Source organism: Lampris incognitus, chromosome 1, assembly GCF_029633865.1.
Source record: "Lampris incognitus isolate fLamInc1 chromosome 1, fLamInc1.hap2, whole genome shotgun sequence".
NCBI classification, from domain to species: Eukaryota; Metazoa; Chordata; class Actinopteri; order Lampriformes; family Lampridae; genus Lampris; species Lampris incognitus.
In genome coordinates, this window is record NC_079211.1 from 86,756,892 (window position 1) to 86,783,413 (window position 26,522).

Below are 26,522 nucleotides of genomic sequence, written 5' to 3' on the forward strand. Positions count from 1 at the left end.
GCGGAGGACCAAAAACACCGAACAAGACTAATCTAAGGTGTCTGCGGAGGACCAAAAACACCGAACAAAACTAATCTAAACTGTCTGCGGAGGACCAAAAACACCGAACAAGACTAATCTATGGTGTCTGCAGAGGACCAAAAACACCGAACCAGACTAATCTACACTGTCTGCGGAGGACCAAAAACACCGAACAAGGCTAATCTACACTGTCTGCGGAGGACCAAAAACACCGAACAAGACTAATCTATGGTGTCTGCGGAGGACCAAAAACACCGAACACAACTAATCTACACTGTCTGCGGAGGACCAAAAACACCGAACAAGCCTAATCTATGGTGTCTGCGGAGGACCAAAAACACTGAACACAACTAAGCTACACTGTCTGCGGAGGACCAAAAACACCGAACAAGACTAATCTATGGTGTCTGCGGAGGACCAAAAACACCAAACAGGTCTAATCTACACTGTCTGCAGAGGACCAAAACACCGAACAAGACTAATCTATGGTGTCTGCGGAGGACCGAAAACACCGAACAAGACTAATCTACACTGTATGCAGGGGACCAAAAGCACCGAACAAGACTAATCTACACTGTCTGCGGAGGACCAAAAACACCGAACAAGACTAATCTACACTGTCTGCGGAGGACCAAAAACACGGAACAAGACTAATCTATGGTGTCTGCAGAGGACCAAAAACACCGAACCAGACTAATCTACACTGTCTGCGGAGGACCAATAACACCGAACAAGGCTAATCTACACTGTCTGCAAAGGACCAAAAACACCGAACAAGACTAATCTATGGTGTCTGCACACGACCAAAAACACCGAACAAGACTAATCTATGGTGTCTGCGGAGGACCAAAAACACCGAACAAGACTAATCTAAGGTGTCTGCGGATGACCAAAAACACTGAACAAGACTAATCTACACTGTCTGCGGAGGACCAAAAACACCGAAAAAAACTAATCTACACTGTCTGCGGAGGACCAAAAACACCGAACAAGACTAATCTATGGTGTCTGCGGAGGACCAAAAACACCGAACACAACTAATCTACACTGTCTGCGGAGGACCAAATACACCGAACAAGACTAATCTACGGTGTCTGCGGAGGACCAATAACACCGAACAAGACTAATCTACACTGCCTGCGGAGGACCAAGAACACCGAACAAGACTAATCCACACTGTCTGCGGAGGACCAAATACACCGAACACAACGTATCTACACTGTCTGCGGAGGACCAAAAACACCGAACAAGACTAATGTACACTGTCTGCGGAGGACCAAAAACACCGAACAAGACTAATCTACACTGTCTGCGGAGGACCAAAAACACCGAACAAGACTAATCTATGCTGTCTGCAGAGGACCAAAAGCACCGAACACAACTAATCTACACTGTCTGCGGAGGACCAAAAACACCGAACAAGACTAATCTATGGTGTCTGCAGAGGACCAAAAACACCAAACAAGACTAATCTACACTGTCTGTGGAGGATCAAAAACACCGAACAAGACTAATCTATGGTGTCTGCGGAGGACCAAAAACACCGAACAAGACTAATCTAAGGTGTCTGCGGAGGACCAAAAACACTGAACAAGACTAATCTACACTGTCTGCGGAGGACCGAAAACACCGAACAAGACTAATCTACACTGTATGCAGGGGACCAAAAGCACCGAACAAGACTGATCTATGGTGTCTGCGAAGGACCAAAAACACCGAACAGGTCTAATCTACACTGTCTGCAGAGGACCAAAACACCGAACAAGACTAATCTATGGTGTCTGCGGAGGACCGAAAACACCGAACAAGACTAATCTACACTGTATGCAGGGGACCAAATACACCGAACACAACGTATCTACACTGTCTGCGGAGGACCAAAAACACCGAACAAGACTAATCTACGGTGTCTGCGGAGGACCAATAACACCGAACAAGACTAATCTACACTGCCTGCGGAGGACCAAGAACACCGAACAAGACTAATCTACACTGTCTGCGGAGGACCAAATACACCGAACACAACGTATCTACACTGTCTACGGAGGACCAAAAACACCGAACAAGACTAATGTACACTGTCTGCGGAGGACCAAAAACACCGAACAAGACTAATCTACACTGTCTGCGGAGGACCAAAAACACCGAACAAGACTAATCTATGCTGTCTGCAGAGGACCAAAAACACCGAACACAACGTATCTACACTGTCTGCGGAGGACCAAAAACACCGAACAAGACTAATGTACACTGTCTGCGGAGGACCAAAAACACCGAACAAGACTAATCTACACTGTCTGCGGAGGACCAAAAACACCGAACAAGACTAATCTATGCTGTCTGCGGAGGACCAAAAACACCTAACAAGACTAATCTATGGTGTCTGCGGAGGACCAAAAATACCGAACACAACTAATCTACACTGTCTGCGGAGGACCAAAAACACCGAACAAGACTAATCTATGGTGTCTGCGGAGGACCAAAACACCGAACAAGTCTGATTTACACTGTCTGCAGAGCACCAAAAAAACCGAACAAGACTAATCTATGGTGTCTGTGGAGGACCGAAAACACCGAACAAGACTAATCTACACTGTATGCAGGGGACCAAAAGCACCAAACAAGACTAATCTACACTGTTTGCGGAGGACCAAAAACACCGAACAAGACTAATCTACACTGTCTGCGGAGGATCAAAAACACCGAAGACTAATCTATGGTGTCTGCGGAGGACCAAAAACACCGAACAAGACTAATCTAAGGTGTCTGCGGAGGACCAAAAACACCGAACAAAACTAATCTAAACTGTCTGCGGAGGACCAAAAACACCTAACAAGACTAATCTATGGTGTCTGCGGAGGACCAAAAACACCGAACAAGACTAATCTATGGTGTCTGTGGAGGACCAAAAACACCGAACAAGACTAATCTATGGTGTCTGCGGAGGACCAAAAACACTGAATAAGACTAATCTAAACTGCCTGCGGAGGACAAAAAACAACAAACAAAACTAATCTATGGTGTCTGCGGAGGACCAAAAACACCGAACAAGACTAATCTATGGTGTCCGCAGAGGACCAAAAAACACCGAACAAGACTAATCTATGGTGTCTGTGGAGGATCAAAAACACCGAACAAGACTAATCTATGGTGTCTGCGGAGGACCAAAAACACCGAACACAACTAATCTACACTGTCTGCGGAGGACCAAAAACACCGAACAAGACTAATCTATGGTGTCTGCGGAGGACCAAAAACACCGAACACAACTAATCTACACTGTCTGCGGAGGACCAAAAACACCGAACAAGACTAATCTATGGTGTCTGCGGAGGACCAAAACACCGAACAAGTCTAATCTACACTCTCTGCAGAGGACCAAAAAAACCGAACAAGACTAATCTATGGTGTCTGTGAAGGACCGAAAACACCGAACAAGACTAATCTACACTGTATGCAGGGGACCAAAAGCACCAAACAAGACTAATCTACACTGTTTGCGGAGGACCAAAAACACCGAACAAGACTAATCTACACTGTCTGCGGAGGACCAAAAACACCGAACAAGACTAATCTATGGTGTCTGCAGAGGACCAAAAACACCGAACCAGACTAATCTACACTGTCTGCGGAGGACCAAAAACACCGAACAAGGCTAATCTACACTGTCTGCGGAGGACCAAAAACACCGAACAAGACTAATCTATGGTGTCTGCGGAGGACCAAAAACACCGAACACAACTAATCTACACTGTCTGCGGAGGACCAAAAACACCGAACAAGCCTAATCTATGGTGTCTGCGGAGGACCAAAAACACTGAACACAACTAAGCTACACTGTCTGCGGAGGACCAAAAACACCGAACAAGACTAATCTATGGTGTCTGCGGAGGACCAAAAACACCGAACAGGTCTAATCTACACTGTCTGCAGAGGACCAAAACACCGAACAAGACTAATCTATGGTGTCTGCGGAGGACCGAAAACACCGAACAAGACTAATCTACACTGTATGCAGGGGACCAAAAGCACCGAACAAGACTAATCTACACTGTCTGCGGAGGACCAAAAACACCGAACAAGACTAATCTACACTGTCTGCGGAGGACCAAAAACACGGAACAAGACTAATCTATGGTGTCTGCAGAGGACCAAAAACACCGAACCAGACTAATCTACACTGTCTGCGGAGGACCAATAACACCGAACAAGGCTAATCTACACTGTCTGCAAAGGACCAAAAACACCGAACAAGACTAATCTATGGTGTCTGCACACGACCAAAAACACCGAACAAGACTAATCTATGGTGTCTGCGGAGGACCAAAAACACCGAACAAGACTAATCTAAGGTGTCTGCGGATGACCAAAAACACTGAACAAGACTAATCTACACTGTCTGCGGAGGACCAAAAACACCGAAAAAAAACTAATCTACACTGTCTGCGGAGGACCAAAAACACCGAACAAGACTAATCTATGGTGTCTGCGGAGGACCAAAAACACCGAACACAACTAATCTACACTGTCTGCGGAGGACCAAATACACCGAACAAGACTAATCTACGGTGTCTGCGGAGGACCAATAACACCGAACAAGACTAATCTACACTGCCTGCGGAGGACCAAGAACACCGAACAAGACTAATCCACACTGTCTGCGGAGGACCAAATACACCGAACACAACGTATCTACACTGTCTGCGGAGGACCAAAAACACCGAACAAGACTAATGTACACTGTCTGCGGAGGACCAAAAACACCGAACAAGACTAATCTACACTGTCTGCGGAGGACCAAAAACACCGAACAAGACTAATCTATGCTGTCTGCAGAGGACCAAAAGCACCGAACACAACTAATCTACACTGTCTGCGGAGGACCAAAAACACCGAACAAGACTAATCTATGGTGTCTGCAGAGGACCAAAAACACCAAACAAGACTAATCTACACTGTCTGTGGAGGATCAAAAACACCGAACAAGACTAATCTATGGTGTCTGCGGAGGACCAAAAACACCGAACAAGACTAATCTAAGGTGTCTGCGGAGGACCAAAAACACTGAACAAGACTAATCTACACTGTCTGCGGAGGACCGAAAACACCGAACAAGACTAATCTACACTGTATGCAGGGGACCAAAAGCACCGAACAAGACTAATCTACACTGTCTGCGGAGGACCAAAAACACCGAACAAGACTAATCTACACTGTCTGCGGAGGACCAAAAACACGGAACAAGACTAATCTATGGTGTCTGCAGAGGACCAAAAACACCGAACCAGACTAATCTACACTGTCTGCGGAGGACCAAAAACACCGAACAAGGCTAATCTACACTGTCTGCAAAGGACCAAAAACACCAAACAAGACTAATCTATGGTGTCTGCAGACGACCAAAAACACCGAACAAGACTAATCTATGGTGTCTGCAGAGGACCAAAAACACCGAACAAGACTAATCTACACTGTCTGCAGAGGACCAAAAACACCGAACAAGACTAATGTACACTGTCTGCGGAGGACCAAAAACACCGAACAAGACTAATCTACACTGTCTGCGGAGGACCAAATACACCGAACACAACGTATCTACACTGTCTGCGGAGGACCAAAAACACCGAACAAGACTAATCTACGGTGTCTGCGGAGGACCAATAACACCAAACAAGACTAATCTACACTGCCTGCGGAGGACCAAGAACACCGAACAAGACTAATCTACACTGTCTGCGGAGGACCAAATACACCGAACACAACGTATCTACACTGTCTACGGAGGACCAAAAACACCGAACAAGACTAATGTACACTGTCTGCGGAGGACCAAAAACACCTAACAAGACTAATCTACACTGTCTGCGGAGGACCAAAAACACCGAACAAGACTAATCTATGCTGTCTGCAGAGGACCAAAAGCACCGAACACAACTAATCTACACTGTCTGCGGAGGACCAAAAACACCGAACAAGACTAATCTATGGTGTCTGCAGAGGACCAAAAACACCGAACAAGACTAATCTACACTGTCTGCAGAGGATCAAAAACACCGAACAAAACTAATCTATGGTGTCTGCGGAGGACCAAAAACACCGAACAAGACTAATCTAAGGTGTCTGCGGAGGACCAAAAACACTGAACAAGACTAATCTACACTGTCTGCGGAGGACCAAAAACACCGAACAAAACTAATCTACACTGTCTGCGGAGGACCAAAAACACCGAACACAACTAATCTACACTGTCTGCGGAGGACCAAAAACACCAAACAAGACTAATCTATGGTGTGTGCGGACGACCAAAAACACCGAACAAGACTAATCTATGGTGTCTGCAGAGGAGCAAAAACAACGAACAAGACTAATCTATGGTGTCTGTGGAGGACCAAAAACACCGAACACAACTAATCTACACTGTCTGCGGAGGACCAAAAACACCGAACAAAACTAATCTACACTGTCTGCGGAGGACCAAAAACACCGAACAAGACTAATCCATGGTGTCTGCGGAGGACCAAAAACACCAAACACAACTAATCTACACTGTCTGCGGAGGACCAAAAACACCGAACAAGCCTAATCTATGGTGTCTGCGGAGGACCAAAAACACTGAACAAAACTAAGCTACACTGTCTGCGGAGGACCAAAAACACCGAACAAGACTAATCTATGGTGTCTGCGGAGGACCAAAAACACCGAACAGGTCTAATCTACACTGTCTGCAGAGGACCAAAACACCGAACAAGACTAATCTATGGTGTCTGCGGAGGACCGAAAACACCGAACAAGACTAATCTACACTGTATGCAGGGGACCAAAAGCACCGAACAAGACTAATCTACACTGTCTGCGGAGGACCAAAAACACCGAACAAGACTAATCTACACTGTCTGCGGAGGACCAAAAACACGGAACAAGACTAATCTATGGTGTCTGCAGAGGACCAAAAACACCGAACCAGACTAATCTACACTGTCTGCGGAGGACCAAAAACACCGAACAAGGCTAATCTACACTGTCTGCAAAGGACCAAAAACACCGAACAAGACTAATCTATGGTGTCTGCAGACGACCAAAAACACCGAACAAGACTAATCTATGGTGTCTGCGGAGGACCAAAAACACCGAACAAGACTAATCTACACTGTCTGCGGAGGACCAAATACACAAAACACAACGTATCTACACTGTCTGCGGAGGACCAAAAACACCGAACAAGACTAATCCATGGTGTCTGCGGAGGACCAAAAACACCGAACAAGACTAATCTACACTGCCTGCGGAGGACCAAGAACACCGAACAAGACTAATCTACACTGTCTGCGGAGGACCAAATACACCGAACACAACGTATCTACACTGTCTACGGAGGACCAAAAACACCGAACAAGACTAATGTACACTGTCTGCGGAGGACCAAAAACACCTAACAAGACTAATCTACACTGTCTGCGGAGGACCAAAAACACCGAACAAGACTAATCTATGCTGTCTGCAGAGGTCCAAAAGCACCGAACACAACTAATCTACACTGTCTGCGGAGGACCAAAAACACCGAACAAGACTAATCTATGGTGTCTGCAGAGGACCAAAAACACCGAACAAGACTAATCTACACTGTCTGCGGAGGATCAAAAACACCGAACAAGACTAATCTATGGTGTCTGCGGAGGACCAAAAACACCGAACACAACTAATCTACACTGTCTGCGGAGGACCAAAAACACCGAACAAGCCTAATCTATGGTGTCTGCGGAGGACCAAAATCACTGAACACAACTAAGCTACACTGTCTGCGGAGGACCAAAAACACCGAACAAGACTAATCTATGGTGTCTGCGGAGGACCAAAAACACCGAACAGGTCTAATCTACACTGTCTGCAGAGGACCAAAACACCGAACAAGACTAATCTATGGTGTCTGCGGAGGACCGAAAACACCGAACAAGACTAATCTACACTGTATGCAGGGGACCAAAAGCACCGAACAAGACTAATCTACACTGTCTGCGGAGGACCAAAAACACGGAACAAGACTAATCTATGGTGTCTGCAGAGGACCAAAAACACCGAACCAGACTAATCTACACTGTCTGCGGAGGACCAATAACACCGAACAAGGCTAATCTACACTGTCTGCAAAGGACCAAAAACACCGAACAAGACTAATCTATGGTGTCTGCACACGACCAAAAACACCGAACAAGACTAATCTATGGTGTCTGCGGTGGACCAAAAACACCGAACAAGACTAATCTAAGGTGTCTGCGGATGACCAAAAACACTGAACAAGACTAATCTACACTGTCTGCGGAGGACCAAAAACACCGAAAAAAACTAATCTACACTGTCTGCGGAGGACCAAAAACACCGAACAAGACTAATCTATGGTGTCTGCGGAGGACCAAAAACACCGAACACAACTAATCTACACTGTCTGCGGAGGACCAAAAACACCGAACAAGACTAATCTACGGTGTCTGCGGAGGACCAATAACACCGAACAAGACTAATCTACACTGCCTGCGGAGGACCAAGAACACCGAACAAGACTAATCCACACTGTCTGCGGAGGACTAAATACACCGAACACAACGTATCTGCACTGTCTGCGGAGGACCAAAAACACCGAACAAGACTAATGTACACTGTCTGCGGAGGACCAAAAACACCGAACAAGACTAATCTACACTGTCTGCGGAGGACCAAAAACACCGAACAAGACTAATCTATGCTGTCTGCAGAGGACCAAAAGCACCGAACACAACTAATCTACACTGTCTGCGGAGGACCAAAAACACCGAACAAGACTAATCTATGGTGTCTGCAGAGGACCAAAAACACCAAACAAGACTAATCTACACTGTCTGTGGAGGATCAAAAACACCGAACAAGACTAATCTATGGTGTCTGCGGAGGACCAAAAACACCGAACAAGGCTAATCTAAGGTGTCTGCGGAGGACCAAAAACACTGAACAAGACTAATCTACACTGTCTGCGGAGGACCGAAAACACCGAACAAGACTAATCTACACTGTATGCAGGGGACCAAAAGCACCGAACAAGACTAATCTACACTGTCTGCGGAGGACCAAAAACACCGAACAAGACTAATCTACACTGTCTGCGGAGGACCAAAAACACGGAACAAGACTAATCTATGGTGTCTGCAGAGGACCAAAAACACCGAACCAGACTAATCTACACTGTCTGCGGAGGACCAAAAACACCGAACAAGGCTAATCTACACTGTCTGCAAAGGACCAAAAACACCAAACAAGACTAATCTATGGTGTCTGCAGACGACCAAAAACACCGAACAAGACTAATCTATGGTGTCTGCAGAGGACCAAAAACACCGAACAAGACTAATCTACACTGTCTGCAGAGGACCAAAAACACCGAACAAGACTAATGTACACTGTCTGCGGAGGACCAAAAACACCGAACAAGACTAATCTACACTGTCTGCGGAGGACCAAATACACCGAACACAACGTATCTACACTGTCTGCGGAGGACCAAAAACACCGAACAAGACTAATCTACGGTGTCTGCGGAGGACCAATAACACCAAACAAGACTAATCTACACTGCCTGCGGAGGACCAAGAACACCGAACAAGACTAATCTACACTGTCTGCGGAGGACCAAATACACCGAACACAACGTATCTACACTGTCTACGGAGGACCAAAAACACCGAACAAGACTAATGTACACTGTCTGCGGAGGACCAAAAACACCTAACAAGACTAATCTACACTGTCTGCGGAGGACCAAAAACACCGAACAAGACTAATCTATGCTGTCTGCAGAGGACCAAAAGCACCGAACACAACTAATCTACACTGTCTGCGGAGGACCAAAAACACCGAACAAGACTAATCTATGGTGTCTGCAGAGGACCAAAAACACCGAACAAGACTAATCTACACTGTCTGCAGAGGATCAAAAACACCGAACAAAACTAATCTATGGTGTCTGCGGAGGACCAAAAACACCGAACAAGACTAATCTAAGGTGTCTGCGGAGGACCAAAAACACTGAACAAGACTAATCTACACTGTCTGCGGAGGACCAAAAACACCGAACAAAACTAATCTACACTGTCTGCGGAGGACCAAAAACACCGAACACAACTAATCTACACTGTCTGCGGAGGACCAAAAACACCAAACAAGACTAATCTATGGTGTGTGCGGACGACCAAAAACACCGAACAAGACTAATCTACACTGTCTGCGGAGGATCAAAAACACCGAAGACTAATCTATGGTGTCTGCGGAGGACCAAAAACACCGAACAAGACTAATCTAAGGTGTCTGCGGAGGACCAAAAACACCGAACAAAACTAATCTAAACTGTCTGCGGAGGACCAAAAACACCTAACAAGACTAATCTATGGTGTCTGCGGAGGACCAAAAACACCGAACAAGACTAATCTATGGTGTCTGTGGAGGACCAAAAACACCGAACAAGACTAATCTATGGTGTCTGCGGAGGACCAAAAACACTGAATAAGACTAATCTAAACTGCCTGCGGAGGACAAAAAACACCAAACAAGACTAATCTATGGTGTCTGCGGAGGACCAAAAACACTGAACAAGACTAATCTATGGTGTCTGCAGAGGACCAAAAAACACCGAACAAGACTAATCTATGGTGTCTGTGGAGGATCAAAAACACCGAACAAGACTAATCTATGGTGTCTGCGGAGGACCAAAAACACCGAACACAACTAATCTACACTGTCTGCGGAGGACCAAAAACACCGAACAAGACTAATCTATGGTGTCTGCGGAGGACCAAAAACACCGAACACAACTAATCTACACTGTCTGCGGAGGACCAAAAACACCGAACAAGACTAATCTATGGTGTCTGCGGAGGACCAAAACACCGAACAAGTCTAATCTACACTCTCTGCAGAGGACCAAAAAAACCGAACAAGACTAATCTATGGTGTCTGTGAAGGACCGAAAACACCGAACAAGACTAATCTACACTGTATGCAGGGGACCAAAAGCACCAAACAAGACTAATCTACACTGTTTGCGGAGGACCAAAAACACCGAACAAGACTAATCTACACTGTCTGCGGAGGACCAAAAACACCGAACAAGACTAATCTATGGTGTCTGCAGAGGACCAAAAACACCGAACCAGACTAATCTACACTGTCTGCGGAGGACCAAAAACACCGAACAAGGCTAATCTACACTGTCTGCGGAGGTCCAAAAACACCGAACAAGACTAATCTATGGTGTCTGCGGAGGACCAAAAACACCGAACACAACTAATCTACACTGTCTGCGGAGGACCAAAAACACCGAACAAGCCTAATCTATGGTGTCTGCGGAGGACCAAAAACACTGAACACAACTAAGCTACACTGTCTGCGGAGGACCAAAAACACCGAACAAGACTAATCTATGGTGTCTGCGGAGGACCAAAAACACCGAACAGGTCTAATCTACACTGTCTGCAGAGGACCAAAACACCGAACAAGACTAATCTATGGTGTCTGCGGAGGACCGAAAACACCGAACAAGACTAATCTACACTGTATGCAGGGGACCAAAAGCACCGAACAAGACTAATCTACACTGTCTGCGGAGGACCAAAAACACCGAACAAGACTAATCTACACTGTCTGCGGAGGACCAAAAACACGGAACAAGACTAATCTATGGTGTCTGCAGAGGACCAAAAACACCGAACCAGACTAATCTACACTGTCTGCGGAGGACCAATAACACCGAACAAGGCTAATCTACACTGTCTGCAAAGGACCAAAAACACCGAACAAGACTAATCTATGGTGTCTGCACACGACCAAAAACACCGAACAAGACTAATCTATGGTGTCTGCGGAGGACCAAAAACACCGAACAAGACTAATCTAAGGTGTCTGCGGATGACCAAAAACACTGAACAAGACTAATCTACACTGTCTGCGGAGGACCAAAAACACCGAAAAAAACTAATCTACACTGTCTGCGGAGGACCAAAAACACCGAACAAGACTAATCTATGGTGTCTGCGGAGGACCAAAAACACCGAACACAACTAATCTACACTGTCTGCGGAGGACCAAATACACCGAACAAGACTAATCTACGGTGTCTGCGGAGGACCAATAACACCGAACAAGACTAATCTACACTGCCTGCGGAGGACCAAGAACACCGAACAAGACTAATCCACACTGTCTAAGGAGGACCAAATACACCGAACACAACGTATCTACACTGTCTGCGGAGGACCAAAAACACCGAACAAGACTAATGTACACTGTCTGCGGAGGACCAAAAACACCGAACAAGACTAATCTACACTGTCTGCGGAGGACCAAAAACACCGAACAAGACTAATCTATGCTGTCTGCAGAGGACCAAAAGCACCGAACACAACTAATCTACACTGTCTGCGGAGGACCAAAAACACCGAACAAGACTAATCTATGGTGTCTGCAGAGGACCAAAAACACCAAACAAGACTAATCTACACTGTCTGTGGAGGATCAAAAACACCGAACAAGACTAATCTATGGTGTCTGCGGAGGACCAAAAACACCGAACAAGACTAATCTAAGGTGTCTGCGGAGGACCAAAAACACTGAACAAGACTAATCTACACTGTCTGCGGAGGACCGAAAACACCGAACAAGACTAATCTACACTGTATGCAGGGGACCAAAAGCACCGAACAAGACTAATCTACACTGTCTGCGGAGGACCAAAAACACCGAACAAGACTAATCTACACTGTCTGCGGAGGACCAAAAACACGGAACAAGACTAATCTATGATGTCTGCAGAGGACCAAAAACACCGAACCAGACTAATCTACACTGTCTGCGGAGGACCAAAAACACCGAACAAGGCTAATCTACACTGTCTGCAAAGGACCAAAAACACCAAACAAGACTAATCTATGGTGTCTGCAGACGACCAAAAACACCGAACAAGACTAATCTATGGTGTCTGCAGAGGACCAAAAACACCGAACAAGACTAATCTACACTGTCTGCAGAGGACCAAAAACACCGAACAAGACTAATGTACACTGTCTGCGGAGGACCAAAAACACCGAACAAGACTAATCTACACTGTCTGCGGAGGACCAAATACACCGAACACAACGTATCTACACTGTCTGCGGAGGACCAAAAACACCGAACAAGACTAATCTACGGTGTCTGCGGAGGACCAATAACACCAAACAAGACTAATCTACACTGCCTGCGGAGGACCAAGAACACCGAACAAGACTAATCTACACTGTCTGCGGAGGACCAAATACACCGAACACAACGTATCTACACTGTCTACGGAGGACCAAAAACACCGAACAAGACTAATGTACACTGTCTGCGGAGGACCAAAAACACCTAACAAGACTAATCTACACTGTCTGCGGAGGACCAAAAACACCGAACAAGACTAATCTATGCTGTCTGCAGAGGACCAAAAGCACCGAACACAACTAATCTACACTGTCTGCGGAGGACCAAAAACACCGAACAAGACTAATCTATGGTGTCTGCAGAGGACCAAAAACACCGAACAAGACTAATCTACACTGTCTGCAGAGGATCAAAAACACCGAACAAAACTAAGCTATGGTGTCTGCGGAGGACCAAAAACACCGAACAAGACTAATCTAAGGTGTCTGCGGAGGACCAAAAACACTGAACAAGACTAATCTACACTGTCTGCGGAGGACCAAAAACACCGAACAAAACTAATCTACACTGTCTGCGGAGGACCAAAAACACCGAACACAACTAATCTACACTGTCTGCGGAGGACCAAAAACACCAAACAAGACTAATCTATGGTGTGTGCGGACGACCAAAAACACCGAACAAGACTAATCTATGGTGTCTGCAGAGGAGCAAAAACAACGAACAAGACTAATCTATGGTGTCTGTGGAGGACCAAAAACACCGAACAAGACTAATCTATGCTGTCTGCGGAGGACCAAAAACACCGAACACAACTAATCTACACTGTCTGCGGAGGACCAAAAACACCGAACAAAACTAATCTACACTGTCTGCGGAGGACCAAAAACACCGAACAAGACTAATCCATGGTGTCTGCGGAGGACCAAATACACCAAACACAACTAATCTACACTGTCTGCGGAGGACCAAAAACACCGAACAAGCCTAATCTATGGTGTCTGCGGAGGACCAAAAACACTGAACACAACTAAGCTACACTGTCTGCGGAGGACCAAAAACACCGAACAAGACTAATCTATGGTGTCTGCGGAGGACCAAAAACACCGAACAGGTCTAATCTACACTGTCTGCAGAGGACCAAAACACCGAACAAGACTAATCTATGGTGTCTGCGGAGGACCGAAAACACCGAACAAGACTAATCTACACTGTATGCAGGGGACCAAAAGCACCGAACAAGACTAATCTACACTGTCTGCGGAGGACCAAAAACACCGAACAAGACTAATCTACACTGTCTGCGGAGGACCAAAAACACGGAACAAGACTAATCTATGGTGTCTGCAGAGGACCAAAAACACCGAACCAGACTAATCTACACTGTCTGCGGAGGACCAAAAACACCGAACAAGGCTAATCTACACTGTCTGCAAAGGACCAAAAACACCGAACAAGACTAATCTATGGTGTCTGCAGACGACCAAAAACACCGAACAAGACTAATCTATGGTGTCTGCGGAGGACCAAAAACACCGAACAAGACTAATCTACACTGTCTGCGGAGGACCAAATACACAAAACACAACGTATCTACACTGTCTGCGGAGGACCAAAAACACCGAACAAGACTAATCCATGGTGTCTGCGGAGGAAAAAAAACACCGAACAAGACTAATCTACACTGCCTGCGGAGGACCAAGAACACCGAACAAGACTAATCTACACTGTCTGCGGAGGACCAAATACACCGAACACAACGTATCTACACTGTCTACGGAGGACCAAAAACACCGAACAAGACTAATGTACATTGTCTGCGGAGGACCAAAAACACCTAACAAGACTAATCTACACTGTCTGCGGAGGACCAAAAACACCGAACAAGACTAATCTATGCTGTCTGCAGAGGACCAAAAGCACCGAACACAACTAATCTACACTGTCTGCGGAGGACCAAAAACACCGAACAAGACTAATCTATGGTGTCTGCAGAGGACCAAAAACACCGAACAAGACTAATCTACACTGTCTGCGGAGGATCAAAAACACCGAACAAGACTAATCTATGGTGTCTGCGGAGGACCAAAAACACCGAACACAACTAATCTACACTGTCTGCGGAGGACCAAAAACACCGAACAAGCCTAATCTATGGTGTCTGCGGAGGACCAAAAACACTGAACACAACTAAGCTACACTGTCTGCGGAGGACCAAAAACACCGAACAAGACTAATCTATGGTGTCTGCGGAGGACCAAAAACACCGAACAGGTCTAATCTACACTGTCTGCAGAGGACCAAAACACCGAACAAGACTAATCTATGGTGTCTGCGGAGGACCGAAAACACCGAACAAGACTAATCTACACTGTATGCAGGGGACCAAAAGCACCGAACAAGACTAATCTACACTGTCTGCGGAGGACCAAAAACACCGAACAAGACTAATCTACACTGTCTGCGGAGGACCAAAAACACGGAACAAGACTAATCTATGGTGTCTGCAGAGGACCAAAAACACCGAACCAGACTAATCTACACTGTCTGCGGAGGACCAATAACACCGAACAAGGCTAATCTACACTGTCTGCAAAGGACCAAAAACACCGAACAAGACTAATCTATGGTGTCTGCACACGACCAAAAACACCGAACAAGACTAATCTATGGTGTCTGCGGTGGACCAAAAACACCGAACAAGACTAATCTAAGGTGTCTGCGGATGACCAAAAACACTGAACAAGACTAATCTACACTGTCTGCGGAGGACCAAAAACACCGAAAAAAACTAATCTACACTGTCTGCGGAGGACCAAAAACACCGAACAAGACTAATCTATGGTGTCTGCGGAGGACCAAAAACACCGAACACAACTAATCTACACTGTCTGCGGAGGACCAAAAACACCGAACAAGACTAATCTACGGTGTCTGCGGAGGACCAATAACACCGAACAAGACTAATCTACACTGCCTGCGGAGGACCAAGAACACCGAACAAGACTAATCCACACTGTCTGCGGAGGACCAAATACACCGAACACAACGTATCTACACTGTCTGCGGAGGACCAAAAACACCGAACAAGACTAATGTACACTGTCTGCGGAGGACCAAAAACACCGAACAAGACTAATCTACACTGTCTGCGGAGGACCAAAAACACCGAACAAGACTAATCTATGCTGTCTGCAGAGGACCAAAAGCACCGAACACAACTAATCTACACTGTCTGCGGAGGACCAAAAACACCGAACAAGACTAATCTATGGTGTCTGCAGAGGACCAAAAACACCAAACAAGACTAATCTACACTGTCTGTGGAGGATCAAAAACACCGAACAAGACTAATCTATGGTGTCTGCGGAGGACCAAAAACACCGAACAAGACTAATCTAAGGTGTCTGCGGAGGACCAAAAACACTGAACAAGACTAATCTACACTGTCTGCGGAGGACCGAAAACACCGAACAAGACTAATCTACACTGTATGCAGGGGACCAAAAGCACCGAACAAGACTAATCTACACTGTCTGCGGAGGACCAAAAACACCGAACAAGACTAATCTACACTGTCTGCGGAGGACCAAAAACGCGGAACAAGACTAATCTATGGTGTCTGCAGAGGACCAAAAACACCGAACCAGACTAATCTACACTGTCTGCGGAGGACCAAAAACACCGAACAAGGCTAATCTACACTGTCTGCAAAGGACCAAAAACACCAAACAAGACTAATCTATGGTGTCTGCAGACGACCAAAAACACCGAACAAGACTAATCTATGGTGTCTGCAGAGGACCAAAAACACCGAACAAGACTAATCTACACTGTCTGCAGAGGACCAAAAACACCGAACAAGACTAATGTACACTGTCTGCGGAGGACCAAAAACACCGAACAAGACTAATCTACACTGTCTGCGGAGGACCAAATACACCGAACACAACGTATCTACACTGTCTGCGGAGGACCAAAAACACCGAACAAGACTAATCTACGGTGTCTGCGGAGGACCAATAACACCAAACAAGACTAATCTACACTGCCTGCGGAGGACCAAGAACACCGAACAAGACTAATCTACACTGTCTGCGGAGGACCAAATACACCGAACACAACGTATCTACACTGTCTACGGAGGACCAAAAACACCGAACAAGACTAATGTACACTGTCTGCGGAGGACCAAAAACACCTAACAAGACTAATCTACACTGTCTGCGGAGGACCAAAAACACCGAACAAGACTAATCTATGCTGTCTGCAGAGGACCAAAAGCACCGAACACAACTAATCTACACTGTCTGCGGAGGACCAAAAACACCGAACAAGACTAATCTATGGTGTCTGCAGAGGACCAAAAACACCGAACAAGACTAATCTACACTGTCTGCAGAGGATCAAAAACACCGAACAAGACTAATCTATGGTGTCTGCGGAGGACCAAAAACACCGAACAAGACTAATCTAAGGTGTCTGCGGAGGACCAAAAACACTGAACAAGACTAATCTACACTGTCTGCGGAGGACCAAAAACACCGAACAAAACTAATCTACACTGTCTGCGGAGAACCAAAAACACCGAACACAACTAATCTACACTGTCTGCGGAGGACCAAAAACACCAAACAAGACTAATCTATGGTGTGTGCGGACGACCAAAAACACCGAACAAGACTAATCTATGGTGTCTGCAGAGGAGCAAAAACAACGAACAAGACTAATCTATGGTGTCTGTGGAGGACCAAAAACACCGAACAAGACTAATCTATGCTGTCTGCGGAGGACCAAAAACACCGAACACAACTAATCTACACTGTCTGCGGAGGACCAAAAACACCGAACAAAACTAATCTACACTGTCTGCGGAGGACCAAAAACACCGAACAAGACTAATCCATGGTGTCTGCGGAGGACCAAAAACACCAAACACAACTAATCTACACTGTCTGCGGAGGACCAAAAACACCGAACAAGCCTAATCTATGGTGTCTGCGGAGGACCAAAAACACTGAACACAACTAAGCTACACTGTCTGCGGAGGACCAAAAACACCGAACAAGACTAATCTATGGTGTCTGCGGAGGACCAAAAACACCGAACAGGTCTAATCTACACTGTCTGCAGAGGACCAAAGCACCGAACAAGACTAATCTATGGTGTCTGCGGAGGACCAAAAACACCAAACAAGACTAATCTATGGTGTCTGCAGACGACCAAAAACACCGAACAAGACTAATCTATGGTGTCTGCAGAGGACCAAAAACACCGAACAAGACTAATCTACACTGTCTGCAGAGGACCAAAAACACCGAACAAGACTAATGTACACTGTCTGCGGAGGACCAAAAACACCGAACAAGACTAATCTACACTGTCTGCGGAGGACCAAATACACCGAACACAACGTATCTACACTGTCTGCGGAGGACCAAAAACACCGAACAAGACTAATCTACGGTGTCTGCGGAGGACCAATAACACCAAACAAGACTAATCTACACTGCCTGCGGAGGACCAAGAACACCGAACAAGACTAATCTACACTGTCTGCGGAGGACCAAATACACCGAACACAACGTATCTACACTGTCTACGGAGGACCAAAAACACCGAACAAGACTAATGTACACTGTCTGCGGAGGACCAAAAACACCTAACAAGACTAATCTACACTGTCTGCGGAGGACCAAAAACACCGAACAAGACTAATCTATGCTGTCTGCAGAGGACCAAAAGCACCGAACACAACTAATCTACACTGTCTGCGGAGGACCAAAAACACCGAACAAGACTAATCTATGGTGTCTGCAGAGGACCAAAAACACCGAACAAGACTAATCTACACTGTCTGCAGAGGATCAAAAACACCGAACAAAACTAATCTATGGTGTCTGCGGAGGACCAAAAACACCGAACAAGACTAATCTAAGGTGTCTGCGGAGGACCAAAAACACTGAACAAGACTAATCTACACTGTCTGCGGAGGACCAAAAACACCGAACAAAACTAATCTACACTGTCTGCGGAGGACCAAAAACACCGAACACAACTAATCTACACTGTCTGCGGAGGACCAAAAACACCAAACAAGACTAATCTATGGTGTGTGCGGACGACCAAAAACACCGAACAAGACTAATCTATGGTGTCTGCAGAGGAGCAAAAACAACGAACAAGACTAATCTATGGTGTCTGTGGAGGACCAAAAACACCGAACAAGACTAATCTATGCTGTCTGCGTAGGACCAAAAACACCGAACACAACTAATCTACACTGTCTGCGGAGGACCAAAAACACCGAACAAAACTAATCTACACTGTCTGCGGAGGACCAAAAACACCGAACAAGACTAATCCATGGTGTCTGCGGAGGACCAAAAACACCAAACACAACTAATCTACACTGTCTGCGGAGGACCAAAAACACCGAACAAGCCTAATCTATGGTGTCTGCGGAGGACCAAAAACACTGAACACAACTAAGCTACACTGTCTGCGGAGGACCAAAAACACCGAACAAGACTAATCTATGGTGTATGCGGAGGACCAAAAACACCGAACAGGTCTAATCTACACTGTCTGCAGAGGACCAAAACACCGAACAAGACTAATCTATGGTGTCTGCGGAGGACCGAAAACACCGAACAAGACTAATCTACACTGTATGCAGGGGACCAAAAGCACCGAACAAGACTAATCTACACTGTCTGCGGAGGACCAAAAACACCGAACAAGACTAATCTACACTGTCTGCGGAGGACCAAAAACACGGAACAAGACTAATCTATGGTGTCTGCAGAGGACCAAAAACACCGAACCAGACTAATCTACACTGTCTGCGGAGGACCAAAAACACCGAACAAGGCTAATCTACACTGTCTGCAAAGGACCAAAAACACCGAACAAGACTAATCTATGGTGTCTGCAGACGACCAAAAACACCGAACAAGACTAATCTATGGTGTCTGCGGAGGACCAAAAACACCGAACAAGACTAATCTACACTGTCTGCGGAGGACCAAATACACAAAACACAACGTATCTACACTGTCTGCGGAGGACCAAAAACACCGAACAAGACTAATCCATGGTGTCTGCGGAGGACCAAAAACACCGAACAAGACTAATCTACACTGCCTGCGGAGGACCAAGAACACCGAACAAGACTAATCTACACTGTCTGCGGAGGACCAAATACACCGAACACAACGTATCTACACTGTCTACGGAGGACCAAAAACACCGAACAAGACTAATGTACACTGTCTGCGGAGGACCAAAAACACCTAACAAGACTAATCTACACTGTCTGCGGAGGACCAAAAACACCGAACAAGACTAATCTATGCTGTCTGCAGAGGACCAAAAGCACCGAACACAACTAATCTACACTGTCTGCGGAGGACCAAAAACACCGAACAAGACTAATCTATGGTGTCTGCAGAGGACCAAAAACACCGAACAAGACTAATCTACACTGTCTGCGGAGGATCAAAAACACCGAACAAGACTAATCTATGGTGTCTGCGGAGGACCAAAAACACCGAACAAGACTAATCTAAGGTGTCTGCGGAGGACCAAAAACACTGAACAAGACTAATCTACACTGTCTGCGGAGGACCAAAAACACCGAACAAAACTAATCTACACTGTCTGCGGAGGACCAAAAACACCGAACACAACTAATCTACACTGTCTGCGGAGGACCAAAAACACCAAACAAGACTAATCTATGGTGTGTGCGGAGGACCAAAAACACCGAACAAGACTAATCTATGGTGTCTGCAGAGGAGCAAAAACACCGAACAAGACGAATCTATGGTGTCTGTGGAGGACCAAAAACACCGAACAAGACTAATCTATGGTGTCTGCGGAGGACCAAAAACACCGAACACAACTAATCTACACTGTCTGCGGAGGACCAAAAACACCAAACAAGACTAATCTATGGTGTCTGCGGAGGACCAAAAACACCGAACAAGACTAATCTATGGTGTCTGCGGAGGACCAAAAACACCGAACACAACTAATCTACACTGTCTGCGGAGGACCAAAAACACTAAACAAGACTAATCTATGGTGTCTGCGGAGGACCAAAAACACCGAACAAGTCTAATCTACACTGTCTGCAGAGGACCAAAAACACCGAACAAGACTAATCTATGGTGTCTGCAGAGGACCAAAAACACCGAACCAGACTAATCTACACTGTCTGCGGAGGACCAAAAACACCGAACAAGGCTAATCTACACTGTCTGCAGAGGACCAAAAACACCGAACAAGACTAATCTATGGTGTCTGCAGAGGACCAAAAACACCGAACAAGACTAATCTATGGTGTCTGTGGAGGACCAAAAACACCGAACAAGACTAATCTACACTGTCTGCGGAGGACCAAAAACACCGAACAAGACTAATCCATGGTGTCTGCGGAGGACCAAAAACACCGAACAAGACTAATCTACACTGTCTGCGGAGGACCAAATACACCGAACACAACGTATCTACACTGTCTACGGAGGACCAAAAACACCGAACAAGACTAATGTACACTGTCTGCGGAGGACCAAAAACACCTAACAAGACTAATCTACACTGTCTGCGGAGGACCAAAAACACCGAACAAGACTAATCTATGCTGTCTGCAGAGGACCAAAAGCACCGAACACAACTAATCTACACTGTCTGCGGAGGACCAAAAACACCGAACAAGACTAATCTATGGTGTCTGCAGAGGACCAAAAACACCGAACAAGACTAATCTACACTGTCTGCGGAGGATCAAAAACACCGAACAAGACTAATCTATGGTGTCTGCGGAGGACCAAAAACACCGAACAAGACTAATCTAAGGTGTCTGCGGAGGACCAAAAACACTGAACAAGACTAATCTACACTGTCTGCGGAGGACCAAAAACACCGAACAAAACTAATCTACACTGTCTGCGGAGGACCAAAAACACCGAACACAACTAATCTACACTGTCTGCGGAGGACCAAAAACACCAAACAAGACTAATCTATGGTGTGTGCGGAGGACCAAAAACACCGAACACAACTAATCTACACTGTCTGCGGAGGACCAAAAACACCGAACAAGACTAATCTACACTGTCTGCGGAGGACCAAATACACAAAACACAACGTATCTACACTGTCTGCGGAGGACCAAAAACACCGAACAAGACTAATCCATGGTGTCTGCGGAGGACCAAAAACACCGAACAAGACTAATCTACACTGCCTGCGGAGGACCAAGAACACCGAACAAGACTAATCTACACTGTCTGCGGAGGACCAAATACACCGAACACAACGTATCTACACTGTCTACGGAGGACCAAAAACACCGAACAAGACTAATGTACACTGTCTGCGGAGGACCAAAAACACCTAACAAGACTAATCTACACTGTCTGCGGAGGACCAAAAACACCGAACAAGACTAATCTATGCTGTCTGCAGAGGACCAAAAGCACCGAACACAACTAATCTACACTGTCTGCGGAGGACCAAAAACACCGAACAAGACTAATCTATGGTGTCTGCAGAGGACCAAAAACACCGAACAAGACTAATCTACACTGTCTGCGGAGGATCAAAAACACCGAACAAGACTAATCTATGGTGTCTGCGGAGGACCAAAAACACCGAACAAGACTAATCTAAGGTGTCTGCGGAGGACCAAAAACACTGAACAAGACTAATCTACACTGTCTGCGGAGGACCAAAAACACCGAACAAAACTAATCTACACTGTCTGCGGAGGACCAAAAACACCGAACACAACTAATCTACACTGTCTGCGGAGGACCAAAAACACCAAACAAGACTAATCTATGGTGTGTGCGGAGGACCAAAAACACCGAACAAGACTAATCTATGGTGTCTGCGGAGGACCAAAAACACCGAACAAGACTAATCTATGGTGTCTGTGGAGGACCAAAAACACCGAACAAGACTAATCTATGGTGTCTGCGGAGGACCAAAAACACCGAACACAACTAATCTACACTGTCTGCGGAGGACCAAAAACACCGAACAAGACTAATCTATGGTGTCTGCGGAGGACCAAAAACACCGAACACAACTAATCTACACTGTCTGCGGAGGACCAAAAACACTAAACAAGACTAATCTACACTGTCTGCAGAGGACCAAAAACACCGAACAAGACTAATCTATGGTGTCTGCAGAGGACCAAAAACACCGAACAAGACTAATCTATGGTGTCTGTGGAGGACCAAAAACACCGAACAAGACTAATCTACACTGTCTGCGGAGGACCAAAAACACCGAACAAGACTAATCCATGGTGTCTGCGGAGGACCAAAAACACCGAACAAGACTAATCTACACTGTCTGCGGAGGACCAAATACACCGAACACAACGTATCTACACTGTCTACGGAGGACCAAAAACACCGAACAAGACTAATGTACACTGTCTGCGGAGGACCAAAAACACCGAACAAGACTAATGTACACTGTCTGCGGAGGACCAAAAACACCTAACAAGACTAATCTACACTGTCTGCGGAGGACCAAAAACACCGAACAAGACTAATCTATGCTGTCTGCAGAGGACCAAAAGCACCGAACACAACTAATCTACACTGTCTGCGGAGGACCAAAAACACCGAACAAGACTAATCTATGGTGTCTGCAGAGGACCAAAAACACCGAACAAGACTAATCTACACTGTCTGCGGAGGATCAAAAACACCGAACAAGACTAATCTATGGTGTCTGCGGAGGACCAAAAACACCGAACAAGACTAATCTACACTGTCTGCGGAGGACCAAAAACACCGAACAAAACTAATCTACACTGTCTGCGGGGGGGCAAAAACACCGAACACAACTAATCTACACTGTCTGCGGAGGAGCAAAAACACCAAACAAGACTAATCTATGGTGTGTGCGGAGGACCAAAAACACCGAACAAGACTAATCTATGGTGTCTGCAGAGGAGCAAAAACACCGAACAAGACTAATCTATGGTGTCTGTGGAGGACCAAAAACACCGAACAAGACTAATCTATGGTGTCTGCGGAGGACCAAAAACACCGAACACAACTAATCTACACTGTCTGCGGAGGACCAAAAACACCGAACAAGACTAATCTATGGTGTCTGCGGAGGACCAAAAACACCGAACACAACTAATCTACACTGTCTGCGGAGGACCAAAAACACTAAACAAGACTAATCTATGGTGTCTGCGGAGGACCAAAAACACCGAACAAGTCTAATCTACACTGTCTGCAGAGGACCAAAAACACCGAACAAGACTAATCTATGGTGTCTGCAGAGGACCAAAAACACCGAACAAGACTAATCTACACTGTCTGCGGAGGACCAAAAACACCGAACAAGACTAATCTATGGTGTCTGCAGAGGACCAAAAACACCGAACAAGACTAATCTACACTGTCTGCGGAGGATCAAAAACACCGAACAAGACTAATCTATGGTGTCTGCGGAGGACCAAAAACACCGAACAAGACTAATCTAAGGTGTCTGCGGAGGACCAAAAACACTGAGCAAGACTAATCTACACTGTCTGCGGAGGACCAAAAACACCGAACAAAACTAATCTACACTGTCTGCGGAGGACCAAAAACACCGAACAAGACTAATCTACACTGTCTGCGGAGGATCAAAAACACCGAACAAGACTAATCTATGGTGTCTGCGGAGGACCAAAAACACCGAACAAGACTAATCTATGGTGTCTGTGGAGGACCAAAAACACCGAACAAGACTAATCTATGGTGTCTGCGGAGGACCAAAAACACCGAACAAGACTAATCTATGGTGTCTGCAGAGGACCAAAAACACCGAACAAGACTAATCTACACTGTCTGCGGAGGATCAAAAACACCGAACAAGACTAATCTATGGTGTCTGCGGAGGACCAAAAACACCGAACAAGACTAATCTAAGGTGTCTGCGGAGGACCAAAAACACTGAACAAGACTAATCTACACTGTCTGCGGAGGACCAAAAACACCGAACAAAACTAATCTACACTGTCTGCGGAGGACCAAAAACACCGAACACAACTAATCTACACTGTCTGCGGAGGACCAAAAACACCAAACAAGACTAATCTATGGTGTGTGCGGAGGACCAAAAACACCGAACACAACTAATCTACACTGTCTGCGGAGGACCAAAAACACCGAACAAGACTAATCTACACTGTCTGCGGAGGACCAAATACACAAAACACAACGTATCTACACTGTCTGCGGAGGACCAAAAACACCGAACAAGACTAATCCATGGTGTCTGCGGAGGACCAAAAACACCGAACAAGACTAATCTACACTGCCTGCGGAGGACCAAGAACACCGAACAAGACTAATCTACACTGTCTGCGGAGGACCAAATACACCGAACACAACGTATCTACACTGTCTACGGAGGACCAAAAACACCGAACAAGACTAATGTACACTGTCTGCGGAGGACCAAAAACACCTAACAAGACTAATCTACACTGTCTGCGGAGGACCAAAAACACCGAACAAGACTAATCTATGCTGTCTGCAGAGGACCAAAAGCACCGAACACAACTAATCTACACTGTCTGCGGAGGACCAAAAACACCGAACAAGACTAATCTATGGTGTCTGCAGAGGACCAAAAACACCGAACAAGACTAATCTACACTGTCTGCGGAGGATCAAAAACACCGAACAAGACTAATCTATGGTGTCTGCGGAGGACCAAAAACACCGAACAAGACTAATCTAAGGTGTCTGCGGAGGACCAAAAACAATGAACAAGACTAATCTACACTGTCTGCGGAGGACCAAAAACACCGAACAAAACTAATCTACACTGTCTGCGGAGGACCAAAAACACCGAACACAACTAATCTACACTGTCTGCGGAGGACCAAAAACACCAAACAAGACTAATCTATGGTGTGTGCGGAGGACCAAAAACACCGAACAAGACTAATCTATGGTGTCTGCAGAGGAGCAAAAACACCGAACAAGACTAATCTATGGTGTCTGTGGAGGACCAAAAACACCGAACAAGACTAATCTATGGTGTCTGCGGAGGACCAAAAACACCGAACACAACTAATCTACACTGTCTGCGGAGGACCAAAAACACCGAACAAGACTAATCTATGGTGTCTGCGGAGGACCAAAAACACCGAACACAACTAATCTACACTGTCTGCGGAGGACCAAAAACACTAAACAAGACTAATCTATGGTGTCTGCGGAGGACCAAAAACACCGAACAAGTCTAATCTACACTGTCTGCAGAGG